This window comes from Sebastes umbrosus, chromosome 5 (genome assembly GCF_015220745.1).
Source record: "Sebastes umbrosus isolate fSebUmb1 chromosome 5, fSebUmb1.pri, whole genome shotgun sequence".
In the NCBI taxonomy this organism is placed as follows: Eukaryota; Metazoa; Chordata; class Actinopteri; order Perciformes; family Sebastidae; genus Sebastes; species Sebastes umbrosus.
This window is the reverse complement of record NC_051273.1, coordinates 21,720,923-21,743,525: the sequence shown is the minus strand read 5'-3', so window position 1 is coordinate 21,743,525 and position 22,603 is coordinate 21,720,923. Positions and strand designations below refer to the sequence as shown.

General features: G+C 43.4%; 1 protein-coding gene across 2 annotated transcripts in view; it reads left to right on the top strand.

Moving 5' to 3' along the window:
• ssbp4 (single stranded DNA binding protein 4) overlaps positions 1-22,603 on the top strand; it is a 110,568-nt gene that overhangs the window by 58,308 nt on the left and 29,657 nt on the right. The gene's annotated exons all lie outside the window — the stretch shown is intronic.

Here is a 22,603-nt window from a genome sequence, read left to right as displayed (position 1 = left end):
GTTCTGCGTGTAATTTGCTATTCTCCCCGTGTTAGCGTGAGTTTTCTCTTGCTTCCTCCCACAGTCCAAAGACATGCAGGTTAGGTTAATTGTTGACTGTTGACTGTTGACCCTCTTACTCATATATCTGCTGCGCAGAGGACTGTGGGTCAGAATAGCCAGAAATCATGCTGGCTTGCATACTGCAAAATGCGACCGGATGCAATGGGACATCCTGGTATTTTTGGCATACTGCATTTGTAAGGTAGTACGGGTATTGGAACACACAGACAAAGTACAGCTGGGGCTGATGGGTCATTGGTTCTTCAGGTATTTATTAGTCATAAACCAAAGACAAATTTTAATTTTGACCTGATGGTAGCAAAAGATGAAAAGTCAAAAGATCACCAAAGTATTATAATTCATCCAGAGAGGAACATGAATGTCTGTATCAAATTTTATGGCAATCCATCCAATAGTTGAGATACTTCAGTGTGGGTCAAAGTGGTGGACAGAGCAAACGACGGACATTACCATCACTAGAGCCATGCCGCTAGCGTGGCTAAAAAGCATACTTTTAGCACACAGATAAGTCTGCCATTATATTAAAAAATGAGTCTTGTTACTTTAGTTTTGCGAAAGTGAACCGGCTCTAATTTGACATGCACGTCTGCTGGAGCAGAGATGCTGCAGACACGGTGGGAGAAAAGTCGAGTAAAAACTTGTTAATTATGTGTTGGTAGAATTCACTTTGTTCATTTATGTACTAAGTGTTCCTTTTTATGGATCACAGGAGCAAATGATGAAGACGAGTGAACATACTTGTAATAATGGCACAGACAGAAAACTCAAGTTTCTACCAACATCTCTTAAAAGCACAGAGTGCAGATTTCCACTGATGTCACTTAACCAGTATTCCTTTCTTGTTGAAGTCGTGTTAATCAGTGAAATCACCTGAAGTAAAAACCTGCAGACTATCTGCCCCTGAATGGACTTACTGTTATTGAAGATAGTGAAGGAGGATAAATAACGTTCCAAATTTATGCTAAATTAAATGGAAAAACTGTCATGGCCATTTTCAAAGGGGTCCCTTGACCTCTGACCTCAAGATATGTGATGAAAATGGGTTCTATGGGTACCCACGAGTCTCCCCTTTACAGACATGCCCACTTTATGATAATCACATGCAGTTTTGGGGCAAGTCATAGTCAAGTCAGCACACTGACACACTGACAGCTGTTGTTGTCTGTTGGGCTGCAGTTTGCCATGTTATGATAGTAGCATATGTTTAATGCTAAATGCAGTACCTGTGAGGGTTTCTGGACAATATTTGTCATTGTTTTGTGTTGTTAATTGATTTCCAATAATAAATATATACATACATTTGCATAAAGCAGCATATTTGTCCACTCCCATGTTAATAAGAGGATTAAATACTTGAGAAATCTCCCATGAGGTCCATTTTGAACAGATAAAAAATGTGTCATAATTTCTAAGCATGTAAGAGATGATTTCATAGATAAGTTCTAGCCATCGACTGCACATCTTTTAAATCAGACTTCCACAAAGAGGAACATATTAGTGTATTGGCGTGATCCCTGTCGGTCATACCAGCTAGATCATCATTGAAAATGTCCTGGAAAAGTCCACGAAAATGATCTCTGGAAAAGAGTGGGAACCCTGGAAAACAATAATACAGAAGCTAAAAAGCTAACTTGAAAGCGAAAACCATTATTAGTACTTATTACACGGCTCGATTCTGATTGGTCAATCACAGCGTTCTACGATCTGTTAGTTCTTATAGCACACCGTTGCTATGTATAACAGACCGTTGCTATGTATAACAGACCGTTGCTATGGGCGCAGTTCTGATGTCGGTCTCTGGCAGACCGTTTTTGTGTCAAATTATTGATTTCTTAAGTAAGTAGCTGTGTAATAAGCGTGATAATGTACAGCTAGCGGATCATTGTTGTGAAATAAACCCCTTCAGGGCGATGCAAGACCCAAGATTTATTTCACAACAATAACCGGCTCGCTGTACATTATCCCTTACTTATTAATGATGAAATATAATCTGGTTCTTTGCTCTAACTTGTGCCGAAAGGACACACATCACTGTTCTTTTTTTTTTTTTTATTCCTCGCTGGTGCGACTTGATAGTGAAAGCTTCAGGAGCCTCGGTTCCGACTGAGAGCGAGCGGGCCGCTGATGTGGCTTAAATATTTTCCAGTGTTTGCATTACTGTACCTGCAGAAAGGCTGTGAAATGCAATGCACTGTGTTTATGTGTAGCTTGGCAGCCTGCCGGCGCTGCTCGGAGGGGAAACAGCAAATGAAAAGTTTGTGTGTTTTGGAGCAGAGAGAGAGAGAGAGAGAGAGAGAGAGAGAGAGAGAGAGGGGATGGTGTGTGTGTGTGTGTGTGTGTGTGTGTGTGTGTGTGGGTCTTCCTGCCGTTCTGTGATCACTGGCGTATTTAGACTAATCATTGAAGAGGGGGAGCATGTGTCTCCATGAATATGATCTTGCGTGCTGCATGCTGTTTCTGCGACTGTGTGTGTGTGTAACCACAACTCACACAGGGGGCATAAATGTCTCAGGCTGTGCTCGCACACGTGTTGGTGTATCCATTTGCAGGAGTTTTACTCTCAGACACACACACACACACACACACATGCTGAGAGAGAGAGAGAGAGAGAGAGAGAGAGAGAGAGAGAGATGGATTGGAGAGAAGAAGGGGAGAGCGAGAGGAGGTTGTTTCTAAATCAGAACCAGAAGTTGAGACGGAGTGACGGAGCAGAGGCTCGGATAGGGGGGTCGTTGTGTGTGTGTGTGTGTGTGTGTGTGTGTGTGTTTCCGGAGTGTGTGCAGCCCGGTCTGGTCTGTCTGTCTGTTGGGGGTGCGGAGGTGGGGAAAGAAGGGACTTGGGTGGGGCGGGGGCTAAGAGGGATGTGTGGCGTTCAGAGAAAATAACCCCCCTCCTCTTCCTGCAAGCAGGAGTGAACAGTAAGCATGTTTTACCTCGGCTATTAATCCTTTCTCCTGACTGGAGACCCGGACCAAACAAAAAAGAACGGAGGCATCTTCCTCCTCTTTCCTTAAATATCTCCGTTTTCTTTGTCTTCTTCTTCTTCTTCTCTGTTTCTCTTTTATTCGCTCTGTTTTCCTCCTTCTTGTTCGCCTCTCTGTGTTGCTATCTCCCCCAGCCTTTATCTTCATGTCTCAGTCTATGTGTGTGTGTGTGTGTGTGTCGTCCCCTCTCTGGCGCTCGCTCTGTGCGTGCCAGTGCTGTGCTTTGCTGGGGATATTTCTGTCAGCCTCTATTTATTTATTGATGGCGATGCTGGTGAGAGTTCGCCTGCCTACATGCGTGCTTGTGTTAAGAGAAAGTGAGGTGCTCTCTGGAAATCTTTACCTCCTCTCCTCCTCCCTCCTCCTCCTCCTCCTCCTCCTCCCTCATCTCCACGACTCCTCCAAAGTAAATAGTTGTCAACCCTCCGTCCATCCTAATGACAGCGCGGGGCCGACCCAGGAAGTGTTTGACCTCTGAAATAGCAGGACGGGAACTAGCTGCTCTCTCTGCTCTCCGTCTTGTCTCGTGCGGAGGATGAAAGGCCGGTGTCACTGAAATGGAAGTTTAAATCATCCCTGAAAGAGCACCGCCCCGACGCCGCTGTCTCTGACAACAAGCTACGGCAAGCTGTGAGCCACGCTGCCTGGCAACCCAAACTAGTTCCTGGAAGCAAGAATGCAAATAGAGCACGTTAATGTCAGATCTCATTGTATGTCGGGCCCTGCTGAACTCTGGGAGCCTGTCGACTGGTGGTCCAGAGGTCAGCAGGTCCCTCCGAGGCCGTTTATCTCCCAGCGTGTCCTCCGGGGACAGACGGGGTGTAGAGGTAGCGGAGGTGAGATGGCAGGGAGGGAGGAAGCAGGCAGGTATGGTTGTAAGGTTGCCGTCTTAAGGATGGGTGACCCTCCATCTGTCAGCCTCCTGTTCTACCACCCATCATTAGCGCCATCGTATCTACTACCTAATGCTGCATTCGGGCAATGTCAGCAAAATGGGAAGAATGGCAAAGTCCCATTGTTGCAACTTGGCAGTGTTCAGGTGTCAAAGTCTCCTTAAAATAGTGTTTTCCATAATGTTGCCCTCCTTGGTTTAAGGCCCGACACACCAAGCATTCGGTCAGCTGTTGGCCAATGTTGAGCGTCTGTCAGCCTAGTTTTTGCGGTGTTTCCTGCACCGTCGGCTCTAGTCTGCCTGTGCCGGCGGCTTTTTGGCCGATTCAGCATGTTAAATTGAGAGAAATCCCTCTGCTTGGCTTTTCAGCCAAAGCGAAACGGAAGTAAGGAAAGTAAGCAAACGACTAAAGTCAGGAGGGCACACTCAGAAGGATCTTCCCTTTTTTTTTTATCTTTCCAATACACAGATATTTTCACAACGACATGGCCGTCTTGAATGAGGATAAGTGGTGAGTGAGAGCGGTGTGAAAATGGTCGACAAACGCCGCTTCTTTTCCGCCGTCCTCTACCGTCTACCGGTTTCCATTTTTGAATGACGTATACAGACTGCCGTCGCCTGCTTGTACTGTATGGAGAGTTATTTCCTCTCACGCAGGCGCAGCACGTACGTGCTAGTTGACCGTCGGCTGTAGTCTTTGCAGTTAGTTGAAGTACAACTTTCTGGCCAAGACACAGGCAACGTGAGGCGACGCAACAGTTGGCCTTCGTCTCTGCTAGTCTTTGATGTTGGTTTAGAGTGTCTGGGTCTTAAGGGTAGGGCTAAAGTTGGGTTCAGGTAAAGCCAAAGCCGCTTGACGCAAGGGGTCACGCTTAAGATACCTTTTGATATATAATTGATTCCCCCCCCCATCTCACACTGATCGTACCACTGCAACATTAGATGCCTAGTATTGTACATGATTAGGCCTTATTATGCTTTGATAATATTCACAGTAACTGTGTTTACACTTAATTTACTACGCACTTACTGACATAGAACTGGAGTTACATCTACGTAAACTATAATGTTAATTTGCCTCAGCTGGTTACTGAACAGGAAACTACTGCGCTGCATGTTCATTCATTCATTCATTCATTCATAGCAGAGAGCAGCAATAGCGTTTAGCAGAAGGTTTGCGGTGGAAGGAGTTGCACGTTAGTCGGCTACGGCGTAGCCACTTAACATACGATTATAGATCAGGCTTAAGGAGGAAAACAAATTGATGTGGAATCAGATTTGAGCACAATGTAAACAGTATTCCAAGACAGTCCCTAATTTTCTAGCTCCATAATCACACCGGATGAAAGGGAAAATAGCCTAAATTAGCTGTTTTTGACACATTACGTACAGTATTTGCATTGTTTCACGTACAAGTTAAACCAGGTAGCTCAATTCTGACTAGCTGACTCAACTGTATTAGTGTTAGTTTTGGATTTCATTTCCAATAGCAATGACTTTGCCTCTAGTTTGGTTCTTGTGTTTTGGACGTTCTTTTCCCCAAGTGGGAGATATCTTGGCTGTCAGAAAAAAGTACTAGTAATTTAACAGGGTTTCCCACGTTGATGTGCAGTGGAGGCAGTTGCAAAAGCCCAGAAAAGAGACAGCCTACACTAACTATGATATCAGTTTAATACACTTTTATGACACAAAACATAAACCTTCAGGTAGAAAAAGAGCAGCGGTTCTATTTCAAACAGCAAAATGTTGTTTGAAATTTGATTAGGAGACGAGATGCGTCAGAAGCCGGGTGGTTTACCGCCTCTCTTAAACTATTTCCTGGGGGAAACCTGGACTAGGAGGTTGACGTAAATGTTTTCCCACACGGCTGCTCGTATTTATGGTTTGTGTGACGTGGACGTGAACGTAGCATAAGCTCACACTTGAAACACGAGTACTGACTGAACAGAAAGTGCTCAAAGGTGAATAACAGTCAGCTCTTTTTTCTTGCTCTCTCTCTGTGTAACTGAAAGCAGCAGCCCCCCCTTCATCCCATTTTCTCCTTATCAGTTCCCTACAACGGTGCCAGCACTCCCTTTCTCTTACACCTCCTCCTCTTTGGACACTCTCTCTTTTCTTTATTTACTTTCTTTTCCTTTCCTCTTTTCTTACTCTTTTTAACATCTTTCTCTCTCTTTCTTTCTGCCCTTTCTCCCTCAATTTTTCCCTCCTTCCTCGACGTACCCCAGGGCCCTCAGAGTCTCAGCAAGTCCCCACAGACCGTCCATTGTCTTGGGAATGCGGTTTGCTGTCTCCCCTCACCTCCTCCTCCTTCTCGTTCTCGTTCTCCTCCTCCTCCTCCTCCTCCTCCTCCTCCTGTCTGGCAGGAGACAAGGTTAGGTAGTGTTTGGCTCCTGGGTCCTTAAGGCCACTGGGTTTAAAGTCACAAACCTGGCTAACCCCTGGAGGACCTGGTCCAGGACAGTTGATCGGGCTAAACTTGGCATTATTCCTGGTGGAAATCTGAACAGTTTTATCATTAAAGGTCCAGTGTGTTGCATTTCAGGGGATTTATTAGCAGAAATAGAATATAATATTAATAACTATGTTTTCATTAGTGAATTATCCCCTAAAACTATGAATCGTTGTGTTTTCGTTAGCTTAGAATGAGTCCTTCATATCTACATAGAGAGCGAGTCCTCTTCACGGACTCCGCCATGTTTCTACAGTAGCCCAGAGCGGACAAACAATGGCCTTTCGTGTTTTTACTTTACCTAAAAGTCCGTACTTACCAACCCTGAGACCTCAAATATAGGAAGGATTTTGAAACCATAGTGAGGGGTCTGGAGGTTCTCCCCCCCAGAAAAATTTGAGTTTCAGAGACTTTTTTTCCTGCATTCTGTTGACTTTTAAAGAATGAAAATAGCAAAATAATAAGTACACTTTTAATTCTCAGGAAAGAATACAGAATAATTCACCCCTCTGACGTGAACTTGTGTGAATCTCTGGTATGAGCTAGGCTAATATTCATTAGTTTTTATTCATTCATTCATTCATTCATATTTTCCTCTGCTTGAGTATTTCTTTCTCTAGTATTCTAACTTTCTCTCTCCGTCTCTCACTCTGAATTCCCATTCGGGCACACCGCCGTCTCACCTCCGTTGCTCCTAAAGTAGTGTTATTATGGTATGGATGACCTCTGAGCGAGGTGAACGGCGTTACCACGGTTTTGCACTCGGCGGCTCACGTTACCGCAGTCTTGGACTGTAACCCAGTTGGTTGCAATCTGCAAACACACCGCTAGATGCCACCAAATCCTACACACTGTCCCTTTAATTAAATGAATAGGAATGTTTGGACTGACTATTTTTGTCTCAAAAGGGAAAAGTCGACTGAAAAATAGACATCAAGATGCCCAAGACATTTAAAAAAAAAAAAAGGTGGACAAATGTGTCGCAGCCTCTAAATGTTCTTACGGAAGGTTGTTGGGTTAGCTGACTGCTTGATCCTCCCAAAGTGTGTTCGGTCTTTATGTGTGAGTAATTCCTACAGCGTACGCATTAGTGTGACGGCAGAGGTGACGCACAGTGAGACACATAAGAATCCCAATAACTGCGAATGTAAAAGCTTCATGTGGATTTTTCTTGATCTCGTCGTTTGTGAGGTGGAGGTGGTCCACGTGGTGGTGCCTCTGGGATACGAAATGGAAATTTGTAGCGTGTCTGTATGTGTGTGTGTTTATATGTGTGTGTGTGTATCTTACACCCAACCCCCCAATGTCTGGCGCTCAGGAGGACTGCTCCTATGGGAATGCCTCTTCCTGCCTGGTCCGACACACACATACACATACACACACACACACATACACACACACACACACACACTCTAAAATAGAAATGGGGTGAGTGGATCAGACTGGCGTGAGATGGTTTTAAATGTCTGGTCTGTTTCTGTTGGTTGCTAAACATAAGTGTCGGGGACACAGACTTAAATTGGACGGGTGAGAGTTTGGTCTGAATGTCAGATGTGCCGTATCTATCGTTATGGTAGAGCAGAATAAAATAAGACTGCGACTGGACTTTTTTTCCTCAATATTTCTTTTACTCCGTCTCCCCAGCACAGTGTTTACTCAGCTCATTTTCTCTATTACCACATTATTCAGTATAATATATGGTAATTCTTTAAATGTTTCGCGCTAAAGACGTCTGGCTTCAGCTTTGAGGTCCACCATGTTGCTTTAGGCACTATGGAATGTGTACCGCCCGACTGTAACTCCCTGGCTGGCTGCGCTCACTATACGATACCACCACTTCCCTCTCCTTTTTCATCTCGCACCTTCTCAGCTCCGCAGGAATAAAATCCAGTTGTGTGAGCATAACATGAGAAAAAGAGAGCGAGAGAAAAAAAAGTATAAGTGAGCAGGAGAATATGAAAGAATGCCAAAGAATAAGGAGGAGGTAGATATTGCTAACAAGGTTGCCAGAGACTCTTTTCATTTTTAATAGTCCCGTAGGAGGTCTGGCTGATAAAGTGTTATATTATATTATTAAATCTTGGCAAAGTTTGAGTTTGCAACTGATTCCAACAGTAGCAAGTGTGAAAGTGAGTCTGTAGGTTAGATAAACTGCAGCAGGATTAATGGAAAGGATCTTCCAGCCTAAAGATAAGCGTTAAGTGTGTTTCAGATGTTTATAAAGATCTTTAAGGATCAGCTTCTTTAAAGAATAAGAAAAAAAGAATTCATTTTAATGCCACTAATTTCTTTAATACATTTTTAGGATGTAGCGGCTCAGTTTTGAAGCTGTAGTGAAGATACTGGCATCACATGAAACCAGAAAAACCTAAGGAATCCATCGGTACCAACCATGTCATGCCAGCTTGTCGCAAAAGAGGCTAAATAACGCTCCAAACTTCTGTTAAATTTTGGCGAGGAAAGACTGGCATGGTCCCTTGACCTCTGACCTCAAGATATGTGAATGAAAATGGGTTCTATGGGTACCCACGAGTCTCCCCTTTGCAGACACGCCCACTTTATGATAATCACATGCAGTTTGGGGCAAGTCATAGTCAAGTCAGCACACTGACACACTGACAGCTGTTGTTGCCTGTTGGGCTGCAGTTTGCCATGTTATGATTTGAGCATATTTTTTTATGCTAAATGCAGTACCTGTGAGGGTTTCTGGACAATATTTGTCATTGTTTTGTGTTGTTAATTGATTTATAATAATAAATATATACATACTTGACAAATCTCCCTTTAAGGTCTATTTGGAACAGATAAAAAATGTGCAATTAATTTGCGATTAATGGCGATTAAATATTTGAATTGATTGACAGCCCTAGTTAATATAAATTAATCAGAAATAATCTGCAAATTGTTGCTAATCCCTTCCTCTGTTTGCATAGAAGTGATTTAACTCGACAGCTTTTTGAACTAAACCACTATGAGTGAGCGGTCCTTCCTTCCTTACATACATAAGACCCAACATACATGAACAGGGGATATTGCAAGAGTCAGCGTTCACACCACAAAGAAATGTACCAGGAATGTGCATTTGCACGTATGTGATTGGCTAACGCAGCATTTAGCTGCATGATGTAGCGCTGCGGTCTGGCCATTTTTCTGCAGGACTAGATTAAGTCCAGTGTTTCTTTTGTCCAGTGCTTCAATTACTATTATTATTTTGTAAAGTGTTGCTTAAATCAATAGATTTAGCAGATTATTATCCTCGTCTGTGCTCACTAATTGCCACTTTTAAAGTCTTTCTAACATTTTCCTCAGGTCTTATTCATATTATAATCTATTTCATGCCCTTTTCTTACTGTTTCATTCTTACACAATCTTTCAAGAAATGTCCCTTAATATACAAAGTTGTTGAGACAGAAATCTAGCAAATACTAATATATCTAACCATGCAGAATCTAATAAGTAGAACATTCATCAGTGGTTGTACAGTTTGTAGGATGTAGGAACATGAATGTAGACGTCTGAACCTACAGCAAATAAATATTTGCAGATATGTAAATGTCACCTGGTATAGCTCGCTAAATGTCATTGTGTGTAGTGCATGTACAGACGCACCTACTGTATATGTGCTTGTGTGAGAGTGTACTTGAGTGTGTGTACGTGTGTGCACATGTACAGTACGTGTTGATGCTTCCCTCTGTAGGATCCTTTTAATGCTGTTATCTATCATCACTCTGAGATGAGATCACTACATTCCTGGAGTCTTTTTTTTGCTGATGAATTGTTTATAATTTACATTCCTTTTGCGGTACCAGCTTTCTCTCAACGTTTCCTATAATTATATTCTAAGAACCATAAAGACAGCGGCTGTAAACCTGATGATTTTCTGCTGTGTTTTCTTTTGTTTTCACATGTAGGTGGAAAGTGTAAAAACTAGGGCTGTCAAGCGATTAAAATATTTAATCATGATGAATCGCAAATTACTCTCACATTTTTTTTCTGTTCAAAATGAACCTTAAAGGGAGATTAGTCAAGTATTTAATACTCTTATCAACATGGGAGTGGACAAATATTCTTGCTTTATGCAAATGTATGTATATATTTATTATTGGAAATCAATTAACAACACAAAACAATGACAAATATTGTTCAGAAACCCTCACAGGTACTGCATTTAGAATAAAAAAAATATGCTCAAATCATAACATGTCAAACTGCAGCCCAACAGGCAACAACAGCTGTCAGTGTGTCAGTGTGCTGACTTGACTAAGGCCTTCCCCAAACTGCATGTGATTATCATAAAGTGGGCATGTCTGTAAAGGGGAGACTCGTAGTACCCATTTTCATTCACATGTCTTGAGGTCAGAGGTCAGGGACCCCTTTGAAAATGGCCATGACAGTTTTGTCCGGTTTGGACAGTTTGGAGCGTTATTTAGCCGCTTTCGCGACAAGCTGGTTTCATATGATGCCAGTATCTTCACTCTAGCTTTAAAACGGAGCCTTTTACAAGCTAAAAATCGCAAGTTGCGTTAATGCGTTAAAGAAATTAGTGGCGTTAAAACAAATTTACGTTAACGTGTTATTAACTTTGACGGCCCTAGTAAAAAGTAACTATGAAAGCAGTGACTGAGGTTGAGGTTTTTGTAGCTGAAAATAGAGAGCATCTCCTGGTTAGCAACATGTCATTTGGCTGCATTGCATTCTGGTCTACGGAGGCTGGTCAAATGTTTTCTGAGCTTCTTTTAAAATGGATTTCTCTCAGTATGATTGTTGGACGTTGGTGTGAAAGGGCAGCCGATGCAAGACGCGAGAACCTGATGTGTTATTTACATTTGTCCCAGATGAAGAAATAATGACCCAGAGACGAAACGTGCATCCTCCTGTGCAGCTTTGTAACTGTGTCAAAGGTGTTTTAGCGTGCCTGCCATCACCTGCGACGTGGCCTTTCAGGGGATGATCTACCTGCTCCGTCCTGATCTGCAGCTTTCTCTGACCTGCAGAGTTGAGCGGTGACTTGAAGCCCCGCTGGATACACTCTCATCCTGAATAAGAGTTGTGGTAGCGTGACACCAGCCAGTTATTTCAGAGGACAGGACGGGAGAGATATAGAGCATGATAAAATCATTCTCCCCTAACTCTCTCTCTCTCTCTCTCTCTCTCTCTATCTCTCTCTCCTGTCTCTCACACACCTTTCATTCTTCTACTGTATTCCCCACATTAGGTTTTGTCTCCAAGCTCCAAGCATTCTATTATTCCCTAATTAGCAGCATTAATAATCTTCAATTAGGCATAGCTTTGAGTGCATGTGGAAGTCAGCCTCTTTCATTCAAAATGTGTGTGTGTGTTTGTGTGTGTGTGTGTGTGTGTGTGTGTGTGGACGTGAGCGTCATCGTGACACCCCGTCCTCTGGTTCTCTGGTGGCTTTCCACCCAACACCAACTGCCTAATGAGGGAGTGAAAGGCCACGGGCGGAGGAGGCGGGGGGCTGCATATCAGTGTGTGTGCGTGCACTCGTGTGTGTGTTTGTGTGTGTGTGTGTGTGTAATTAAAGAGCAGTGCCAGCAGGGGGGACCTGTGTTAGAAAGGGTCACCAGAGCGAGCAGCAGGCCATCGCCAACCTTTGGTCATTAACTACCGACACCGCCAATAAAGGCTTCTGGGTGTGTGTGTGTATGTGTGTGTGTCAGGAGGCCAGCTACTAAATTACTTTACATCAATAAGTGTTTCACTCAGTTTATGCATGTTTGTGTCACTTTCGCTTAGCTTATACTTTAGCTCCCAAGTGGGATTGAGTTAAACCCTCCCTGCTAACGCCTCCAACAGTCTAGTCGTTGTACCAGAGCTGCAACTGAAGATCATTTTCATTATAAAATATATATATATTGATTATTTTTATTACACGGCTGTGTTGAATACTGGATTCTGATTGGTCAGTCACAGCGTTCTGCGGTCTGTAATTTCTGCATTACAGACTTATGCTATGTATAACAGACCGTTGCTATGGGCGCAGTTCAGATGTCGGACTCTGGCGGACCGTTTTTGTGTCAAAATATTGATTTCTTCAGTAAGTAGCCATGTAACACGTGGGATAATGTACATCTAGCGGGTCATTGTTGTGAAAGAATCCCCTTCAGGGCGATGCTGCACCCCGCTTAAAGGAACAGTGAGTAGCAAAACTTTGAAAATAAGACCCAAGTTGTAATTAACCAGAATTATCCTTTAAGTATACATTCACTGACATTAAAAGTGAAGTCAGACTTTTAATCCTCCTAAAACTATTCCTCAGTGTTTTTATTTGCTTGTTGTTATTTATTTATTTCTGGTTGTTTTGTCTGTCATGTGGTATGGATCCTTCCCTTCAGTCTGTCAGCTGCCATCCAGCCCACAGAGAGTCACCGCATCAATATCGTGTTTACAGGAGGCACAGTTGTCTGTGTTTCTGCATTTGTTTGTTTCATCTCATAGCAGCTTTTTTTTTTTTCAGGTGTCTGTGTGCATACAGTACATGTGCGTGTGTTTATGCCGTCTGCACTCCACCGCGTGTGTGTTGTCTTCCCTGTCAGGTAGTATTTATGAATTGCCATAGGTTGATTGGTTAGCCTGAGAGGCAGCAGCGGGAGTTAAGGCGGGTGCTCCAGGGCAGCGGGGGGAGAGCCGGAGCGACGTCCCCCCAGCCAAGGCGCCTTCCCTCTGGGCCTCCAGCTCCGAGCGGTGCCTGGGTAGCTGGGAGGCAGCTCCGGGCTCCTGGGGCCCTGATGCTGGGACGACATGCTACGGAGACAGAGGCGGAGTGAGGAGGAGGAGGAGGAGGAGGAGGGTTACGTGTGTGTTTGTTTGTGTTTGTGTGTGTTCTGTTGGGGGATCCCAAGCAGATTTGTTTACCGGTAATTAATTCACCTGATTGACATAACAGCTGCCGGAGCTATGGGAAGGCATCAGCATGTGTGTGTGTGTGTGTGTGATATATACAGTACGCTCCCATGCATCTTCACTGTGTGTGTGTGTGTGTGTGTGTGTGTGTGTGTGTATGCACGCCTCTTGCCGTGGAGGGCATTTCCATGTCGCAGGGTCGGGCGTCGGGTTCCTGGCAGCTCTCCGTCTTCCATCGATTAGACCCGTCTGTCGGCCGGCAGCCCTGCTTACACACTCCTGCCTCCTCGCTAATCTTTATAGAGTTGACTTCAGTGACAGAGTTATTGGAGCACTTGAAGCTGAGGGGAGAGGAGGAGAAGGAGGGCTGTGACAGAAGGACTAATGCGGGGAGTTGGGAGGAGAGGGGTGATGGCGATGACAGTTGGGAGCGGCGTGGAGAGGGAAATCCTGGTTTGGTTTTTACGGAGATTACGGAGATGAAACCAGCCGTTTGTCTGCAAATCAGTCTGCAAGCCGCAGAAAGTACATGCATGGACACACAGTGGGAGTGTTCATTCGTGCGTGGACACATCAGAACGTACACATCCCTGTTTAGCTGGCACAGGCGGCAGTTTTAACGGAGGAATCTGTCTTTACATTAACCCTCTGAGACCCACAACAGACCCGTTTTTGTCTTTTTTAGGAGGGACAGGGGGTCTTTACGGGGAGATAGCAGGTCAGCAGTAGATGTCACATAGAAGTGGTGTACATCATCTGAAAGCTGGGAACCTGAAGACTATTTGAGATGCTGCTCAGCACTGTGTGTCAGTGAACATTATGATAGAAGTATATGATGGTTATTCCCATGCTCTATTATGTCTCAGAAGTTGTTGCAGCAATTTTTGGGTGGATATCATTTGTTACACAGATTTGGTGCTAAATTTAACCATTTTTTACCACTAAAGAATTTATAAAAATGATCAATAATCCCGCCAAAATACCACATTAAGACACCAAGGCCTTGAGGAACACCATAGAAAAAGCCATGCTGTGATTTGGTATCAAAAACTTTGACATTTGGTGATTTCTGCAAGAATGCATTTTTTGGCGATTAGATTGCGAGCACTTCTGTTCTGGGAACTGCTCAGAAACCCCCTTATTGACAGTCTACATAGGAAAGCCATCCATCCTCTGAATGCCCTAGGTCTGTAGTTTGTGGTTGTAAAGTTTCATGAGGCTGTGATTATCCTAGAGGTCACCACAGGTCATTTTATACAGTCAGGTCACATTTTAAAGAATGGTGTCACTACAATGAAATGGCTCCTTTGGGGACTAACATCATCACACGTGAATACAGTTGGGCTCATTGGATCCACAAGAGTTTCAGCTTTACAGTGATACCCAATTTATGTAATTCCAAGACTGTTTAGGGACCCCAGTATGCAGAAATATTCAAAGAGAGAGAGACGTGGATAATGTAGGATCGTAGAAGAGTTGGACTGGACTGTGTGTGTCTTCAGGTTAAAACTTTGTGTTCAAAGCCTAAAGGTGACAGTATGGACATTTTATATGTTTACGCTACAGTGCTTCTGTGTGTGTCTGAGATATATAGAGTGTGTGTGGGTCGCAGTCCAGGTCGGTCAGGCTGAGCACTTACGATCTGAAAGAAACACAGGCTTGCAAACACACACACATATTCATCGTCACACACACACACACACACACGTGTACGCCCTAACAGGTCGGTATCAGTTTGTTGTTGTGGCCAGCAGGTAGCAGTGTGTTGGCCTGCTTGTCTGGACCCAGATAACAGCAGATCCATTACCCCCTGGAAGCCGAGGTCTGATCACCGGACAGATAGAGCCGCTCACTCTCTGTCTGTGGGCCATCCAGCCAGCCAGCTAGCCGGCCAGCCTCCGCCGGGGAGCTAAAGAGGATCACAACCAGGAGCTAAAGGGGAGCAGACCCCCTCCTGTGAGAGGAAATGATCAAATACATGACCCATGATAACTACAGAAGGGATTTTGCTTTTTTTTCATTTACTCAGAAGGAAAAAACTCATAGATGCCTTTTTAATGTCTCTGCCTACAGTTTAAATATGTGTTGAGTCTTAGCTCGGATATAAGATCAAACAAACAGAGTAGTCTACTTTTTAGTCCAAAAATTCTTAACTACATATACTACAAGACTTTCAACACTGTCAAATGCTCACCTTGTTATTTCCTTTTTATATTTATTACATGAAAAAGTACTAAGCTCAAACTGTCTGTTCATCAGGTACAGACAGCATGGAAATGTACGTTTGTGTCATTTAGTTAATAATTCTTTGACCTACAGGGGTGGGCGATATGGCCAAAATCTTCTATCACGGTATATGTCATTTTTAGGGCTGGTAAAGTTAACGCAATAATAATGCGTTAATGCAAATTCATTTTAACACCACTTATTTCTACCATGTCATACTAGCTTGTCGTGAAGGAGACTAAATAACGCTTCAAACTTGTATGGCCATTTTCTAAGGGGGGTCCCTTGACCTCTGACCTCAAGATATGTGGATGAAAATGGGTTCTATGGGTACCCACGAGTCTCCCCTTTACAGACATGCCCACTTTATGATAATGGCGGAAGCGGCTATTGTCAAAAAAGCACCGGAGTTTTGTCTCGTTTTTGTCTTGTTTCTATACTCTTTGATGGTATTGCCAAATCTCTACCGTTGGACTCATTTCTAACGTCACACGGTATATACCGATAACATATCGCCCCAACCCTACTTTGTCCTAACTACATGTATAGGTGTGGCTGGTGTTAACGTGAAGTGGCCCTGATTTAAAGAGAACTTCACCTTTTGGATCTCCTGTTTTGGCTTTTTTAAGATAAGAAACATTGTTTAATAAAACAGCCATTTTAGTCACATTAGGAATTTATGTTTCTCTCAAAAAAACAAACTATTCTTTAAAATATGAACTCCACAATCAGAGACTAACAACAGAGAGGAGAGAATAAATGGACAGAGAGCTTTAGATTTGAAAAAACATTGAATACTTAATTGATCTAGACGCTCTCTTTTCCGATTTGAAGGAGGAGGTATGGATGTCTGCAGAATTAAGACTGAAGATGTTATATAGCGAACAAGCGGCATCATTAGTTAAAATGGGATGCTGAATGAAGATCGCTTGTATGAAAATTGATTGGAAATGAATGAAGATGATGTCATGAAAAGGCAGCTCGGATTTTAGTAGATGTTTTTTTTTTATGGAGGTGGAGAGAGAGAGAGAGAGAGAGAGAGAGTGAGACAGAGGAGTGTGATGTGTGCGAGGAGTTAACACTGAGCAGGTATATTGTGTGTGTCGGGTTTGTTTGTGTGCAGAGAGAGAAAAAGAGGGAGATACAGGGCAGCTATCAAAAGCCACAGGCTGCTTTAAACTCCATCTCTGTTTCTCTTTCTCTCTCTTTCTTTTCTCCTTTTTTTCTCTCTCTCTGTCCCTCCCTCTCTCTCTCTCTCTCTCTCTCTCTCTCTCTCTCTCTCTGCTCCCTGGCCATGCTGATGATTGACGGCCTGAGGGTTTTAATGGGCACTGGAGAGCAGGAGCTGAGGTCGGGGTTGTCATGGCAACTAGGAGAAGGGGCCTTTTGCTGCCGCTTCACCTGAGTACTGTGGAGCCTCGTTGGCTGGTTGAGGCAGCCACACACACACACACACACACACTAACACACACACACGCTCGCCACACATACTTGCATGCCAGCACCACTTCCATTCACTCTTCCTCCTCCTCCTCCTCCTCCTCCTCCTCCTCCTCTCCCTGAGATGCCCTGCCTGCCGTTCATCCAGCCACCTCCTCTCTTCCTTTTCTTCATCTTCCATCTTCCATCCTTCTTTTCTCTTTCTCTCTGCTGATCCCTGAGCAGATAATGCTCTCCGATACGCCACAGCTGGTTAACTGTGTGTGTGTAATATACAGCATTTAGCCTATTGTTTTTGCTCTCCCATTGTTCGATAACAGCTCACAATTACACGCTTTATAGGGCGCAGTTGAGGTCAGACGGGTCTAGATCAAGCGGCAACCTCTGGTGCTGAGAAAATGAAGCCGAAGTGCCAAAAATGGCAATTCCTCAAATGGCCACTTGAGGCTGGCTCCGAAATTCGAGTCAATCCCCATATAGTGGTGCAGGAATGAGTCTCAAACCCAGAAATGAGTTAGCATTTTAGCACGTCCGGTATTCGTCTGGAAGTCAATGGGTTTTTAGTTAGATGTGGTTAACACAAGCTGAAGAGATTTTAACGTTTTGTTCTACGATATAAAATATGTCTTTAAATATCGTGTTATAACGTGTCTTAAAAAAGGCAGTTAAAGGCTAAATGAGACTACAAAACGTCATCAAGCCGATTCGTCCGCCTTTACAGCCTTGTTGTGTAAACTCGCGCTCATGCGACTGTGGTGTAGTTCCTTTATAGCCTAACGTTAGCTTTTTACTTCAGGCGATAACATTAACGCTTTGAAAATCCATAAACGTGGTGTTCATTTGCGGAGTTTATCTTGCTGAACAAAACGTGTAAATATAATAAACTCTGTTTGCCACAGAGCCTATTTTCTGCAATAATCCAAAACCCAATGGAAAAATTCCCATTGTCTTTTTGTCGAGGGAACCAGGGGGAAGCTAACTTCCTGGTTGGCCTACAAAAATACATCATCCCTACAGCACTATATAGACCCCCCATGTTAAAATGCCCAACTTTTGCCGTGGAGGGCAAAGAATAAACACGTTTACAGCCTGGAACATGCTAATATCCCAGCTCATGACAACTGTACGGGGGGTTTATATTAAGGCTTAAAGTTAGGCATGATTGAGGGCATGGTCTCTTTGAGTGACAGGTGGGTGCCGTCACAGGTTGCTAGTTTCTAGCTGTCTGCTCTGCTGCGTCTCCAAGGCCCGCCTCAGCTCCACCGAAAGTCTTTTCTGACCGATAGCCAACACTCATTAACCGATCATTAACCATTAACCGAGAAGATTAGTGCCTTGCGTGCAGAGGTATTGTGGTTGACGTGCCCAACAAGCCAGCTGCAACAAACAGATTTAATCCATCATTTATCGGGGAGGCAGCATGAATACAATTTGGCTCATTGAATCCACAAGAGTCTCAGCTTTACAGTCATACCCAATTTATGTAATTCCAAGACTGTTTAGTTTAGAAATTTTCAAAAACACCATTTTAGAATAGGCAAAAATAACAAATACTGCGAGCAAACAACTGCATCGTTTTTGCCCAAAACTGCATGTAATTATCATAAATTGGCATGTCTGTAAAGGGGAGACTCGTGGGTCCCATTTTCATTCACATATCTTGAGGTCAGAGGTCAAGAGACCCCTTTGAAAATAGCTATTCAAGCAGTAGATACTCTTGACTTCTTGTTGCTTGTCTACTGTTGAGGCTGAGAGGAGGAAACCATACAGTTCACACACTCACAGACCTCAGAGTACCATAGTAGCATCTTTAGCCGACTGTCCTTCACTGTCCGACCTCTCATCACCCTTTGAGAGATCTCTTTGTCTCGTCTTCTCGCTCCATCCCTCTTGTTTGCCAGGTCTGTCTCTTTAAATGTCTCTCTCTCTCTGTGTCTCTGACTCTCTGCTTGTGTCTGACTCCTGTGGATATGTCCATGTCCACACTCTTTGAGTCTCTTGTGATTTGCTCGAGTCCCACAGATTCACACCCTCTTACCATTGCAGTGCAGTGTGTGCATGTGTGTGTGCATGTGTGTGTCCTGCTGCCTCATGGCCCCGGGGCCTGTTAGTTAGTGTCTGGGCCGTGCGGGTCAGTCGAGGGATGGAGGGATTGTTTGCTCTGGAAGTGAGTGAAGCTCTAGTTACAGTGGGGGGAGGGGCGGCAGGACAGCGCTGTGTGTTTGTACATTCTGTGGAGAGTCTATGATTGTTCGGTAGCCAACAGACGTTGTGAAATTAAAAAAAGCAATATTAAAGCTCCGGTAGTTCCTCTACGATTGTACAAAGTCATCCCACCTGGACTTATGATTTACATGAGCAGTTTCTTGATCTGCCGCCTCCTTCCATGGTTAACATATGGTTACGTTTAGGTAACTAACACTACTTGGATAAGGTTAGGGAAAGATTGCGGTCATGGTTCTGACTTGTTGTAAGAGACGGGATGCAAACCGCAGTCTGTGGTGTCAAAGTCGAACGTTTTGACCTTTTGAGAAGTGTAACATCGTCAAGCTACTTCTGTGTTTGCTGCTGAGATCATCATCATTATTCACACTGTAAGTCACTTAAATATAGGTTGCTTTAAAGCAGAAGTTGGCAGAATATTTTTGGCATCATTGGGCAAAAAATCCATAATATCATTTCAGCATATTGTAATTCAAGTGTTCTGAGAGAAAACTAGACTTCTGCACCTCCTCATTGCTCTGTTTTTTAGAAAATCTAGCCTGTGACGGGAGACTTTGGCCAATTACAGGTCATTTCAGAAAGAGAGAGAGCGTTCCTATTGGCTGTTCATTCAACGGAGCAGCTGTCAATCACTCGCGAACTCCGATCAAACAGTCAAACTAGCTGATCAAATATGAAGGCGAGAAATAGGCATTACAGTAACAGGATATTGATTCATATTTGATCAGCGCTGCCTAGTTTTACCATTTGATCAGAGTTCGTGAGTGATTGACAGCTGCTCAGAGACGGCAAGGCTCCAGCTCGGCTCTGATTGGTTGTTTTCCTCTGGTCTGTGAAATCTTGCAGATGCCGTTAGGAGCACCGAAGGCACATGATTTTTTTCACCACTGTCAGGATATAGTGACCATTTTATAAAAATAACTTTTTTTTAATCATATTTGCTCCAACCTGCCTACTCCAGCCTTAAATGTTGGATACTGTTTAATTGTTTTTCCTTTGAGGACACAGTGTGTCAGAATGGAAGAAGGGCTGTTTGTAGCTTAATAATCCTCCACAGTGTTGGCTCCTCCTGTAACACGCGAACTGGCTCCACACTCTGATTGAAAATAACTTTTTTGTTTCCCTCTCTCATCGCGTCGGCCATGTGTGAATGTCAAGCTCTGACAAAGCAGTCATGACCAAACACCGCCTGTCAGCCTCGCTGCCTCAGAAGAAAACCAGAGCAGCGAGCGTCACATCTGTCTTCTCCCCGATGTTGAAAATCATTATAATTGAGAGCAAAGATGAAGGAAATATTGCCAGAAATGTGTTTGGAGGCCATATTCAAACTGGGGATGCAAGCAGGAATAAAAGGCTGCTCTGTATAAATCAAGATTATGGTGCTGATTTACATTTTTTACGTTATTCATCAATATGAAGTGGGACCTAAACACTGCTCGGAATTTTAACAAAATCCACCAAAGCAAAGGGGTTGGGCTGGGTAATAAACCTCAATATGTTAACCCAGTGAGATGTGTCTGTAACACTGCATATAAAATGTGTTGAGAGCTGGCAAGGAGAGCTTGATCTGAGTTTTATTCTTATAACTTTATTCTTTAATAACATATTTCCTGATCTAAAGATGAATGAAAAATAAGATGTTTGGCATATTTTAATAAATTAAAAAAAGAGTTTTGTAGAAAAGCATATCTTTCTTCTTCAAACAAAGATAATGTGATGGAATTTTCCATCAGTTCCTCTCTTATTGGTAGAAAGGTCAAAGTGTTTGTCAGTGTATGTCAGAGTGTCCCTCTGTTGACATGGTTGGAGTCCTGTCTAGAGGAGCCACCGTTATCTGTACAGCTGTGCCTGTAGTAGAGACCGTGGAGCCAGTCGCTAGGGCAACCAGGGGCAGAGATGCCAGAGGAACGAAGTAAGTCATAACATGATAAGGGGTAAGACACTGAGCACCGGGGAGGAAGGACAGAGTTGTGAGGCCTTCACGCAGAGAGCATCTATTGTGGAGACCTGTCAATTCTCCTTGGCCAAGCTTCAATAAACCTTCTTTTGTAAGACATCATCAGCTCCGGACCTCTTCCTTCCAAAGATAACCTGTATATCAATTATTCCATCACAGATAAGATAATCCTTTATAATTTTAAATTACTCAGGGAGTTGTATTGAAGTTTGAGCTCCAGACATAGATTTTTGTGGACTGCCGTTTTGAAGCTTTGAGTTCGGCATTTTGGCCATCGCCATCTTGTTTTTTTGCAACCAGAAATGACACGAGAGGGTGGAGCTAAGCAACTGAACGCTGAATTAGACATTTTTTAGGTGACCAGAAAGGTTATAATTGACTTTGATGAACCGAAAACACACTGTGAAAGGGTTAAAGTACTAAGACGAAAACACTGACAACTCCAAGACCGGACAACTCCGCGGTAGCAACCTGTCAATCACCAGGTAGCCACGCCTTAAAGCATCCCCTGCTTTATGGTCTATTTGACTCTAAATGGGACCATAATTTACTAAATGAACATCATGCTGTATTGAAGAAGACTTGAAACTAGTGATTGAGACCATAAACTCATGTTTACATTGTTTACTGAGGTAATAAATCAAGTGAGAAGTAGGCTCATTTTCTCATAGACTTCTATACAATCAGACTTCTTTTTGCAACCAGAGGAGTCGCCCCCTGCTGGCTGTTAGAAAGAATGACAGTTTAATGCACTGCAGTATTGGCTTCACTTCTCAGACCTGGAGGTTGCCGCCTGGCTCCAGCCCTATATGGAGGCGCCACTGGAAGGCTTTTGAATTGGAGTTGGGTTTTTATTATTGTTCAGTCAGAGCTTGTATAAATGTACAATTTGCTCCTATTTGCATAGTTTTTGTTGGCCAGCAAATCAGTTTGTAACATTGCAAGTTGTTCTCATACACCGTTCGTAGCTATACCCTGGAAAAAGAATGCACTATATTTCAATCAAGTCGTATGTAATCCATGCAATCATGAACCAGAAAGTATGAAGGGCGACATGCTGCGTAGGGAGGAGGTCGGGGTGGATGGGTGGATCAAAAAACACCAGACTTTTGCCCAGGAGGCCGCTGTTCGTATCCCGTGTGAAACCAGAAGTCACTGTTGATTTGTCACGAAACTTCTGTACTTAAGTTACGCTACTTTCTGAGTTATTTTAGCCCAAACCAACGATCTTTTCCTAAACCCAACTTAGCAGTTTTGTTGCCTAAACCTAACCAAGTAGTTTCCTGTAAAGACAGAAGTTTATTTTGAAAAGACTGTATGCTTGTAACAAGTGGAAATTAACACATGTTGGTGAACATGGACTATGGACTAAGAGGAAATGGACCAAATAGGAGCAGATCTGAAAATAGTCTCCTTTGTGTCAGAGGTAGAAACAGGAGCTGTGCATTTGTTCATAATGATTGGTTTGGCTGTCAGATGGTGCATCGTACAAACTGCTCCAC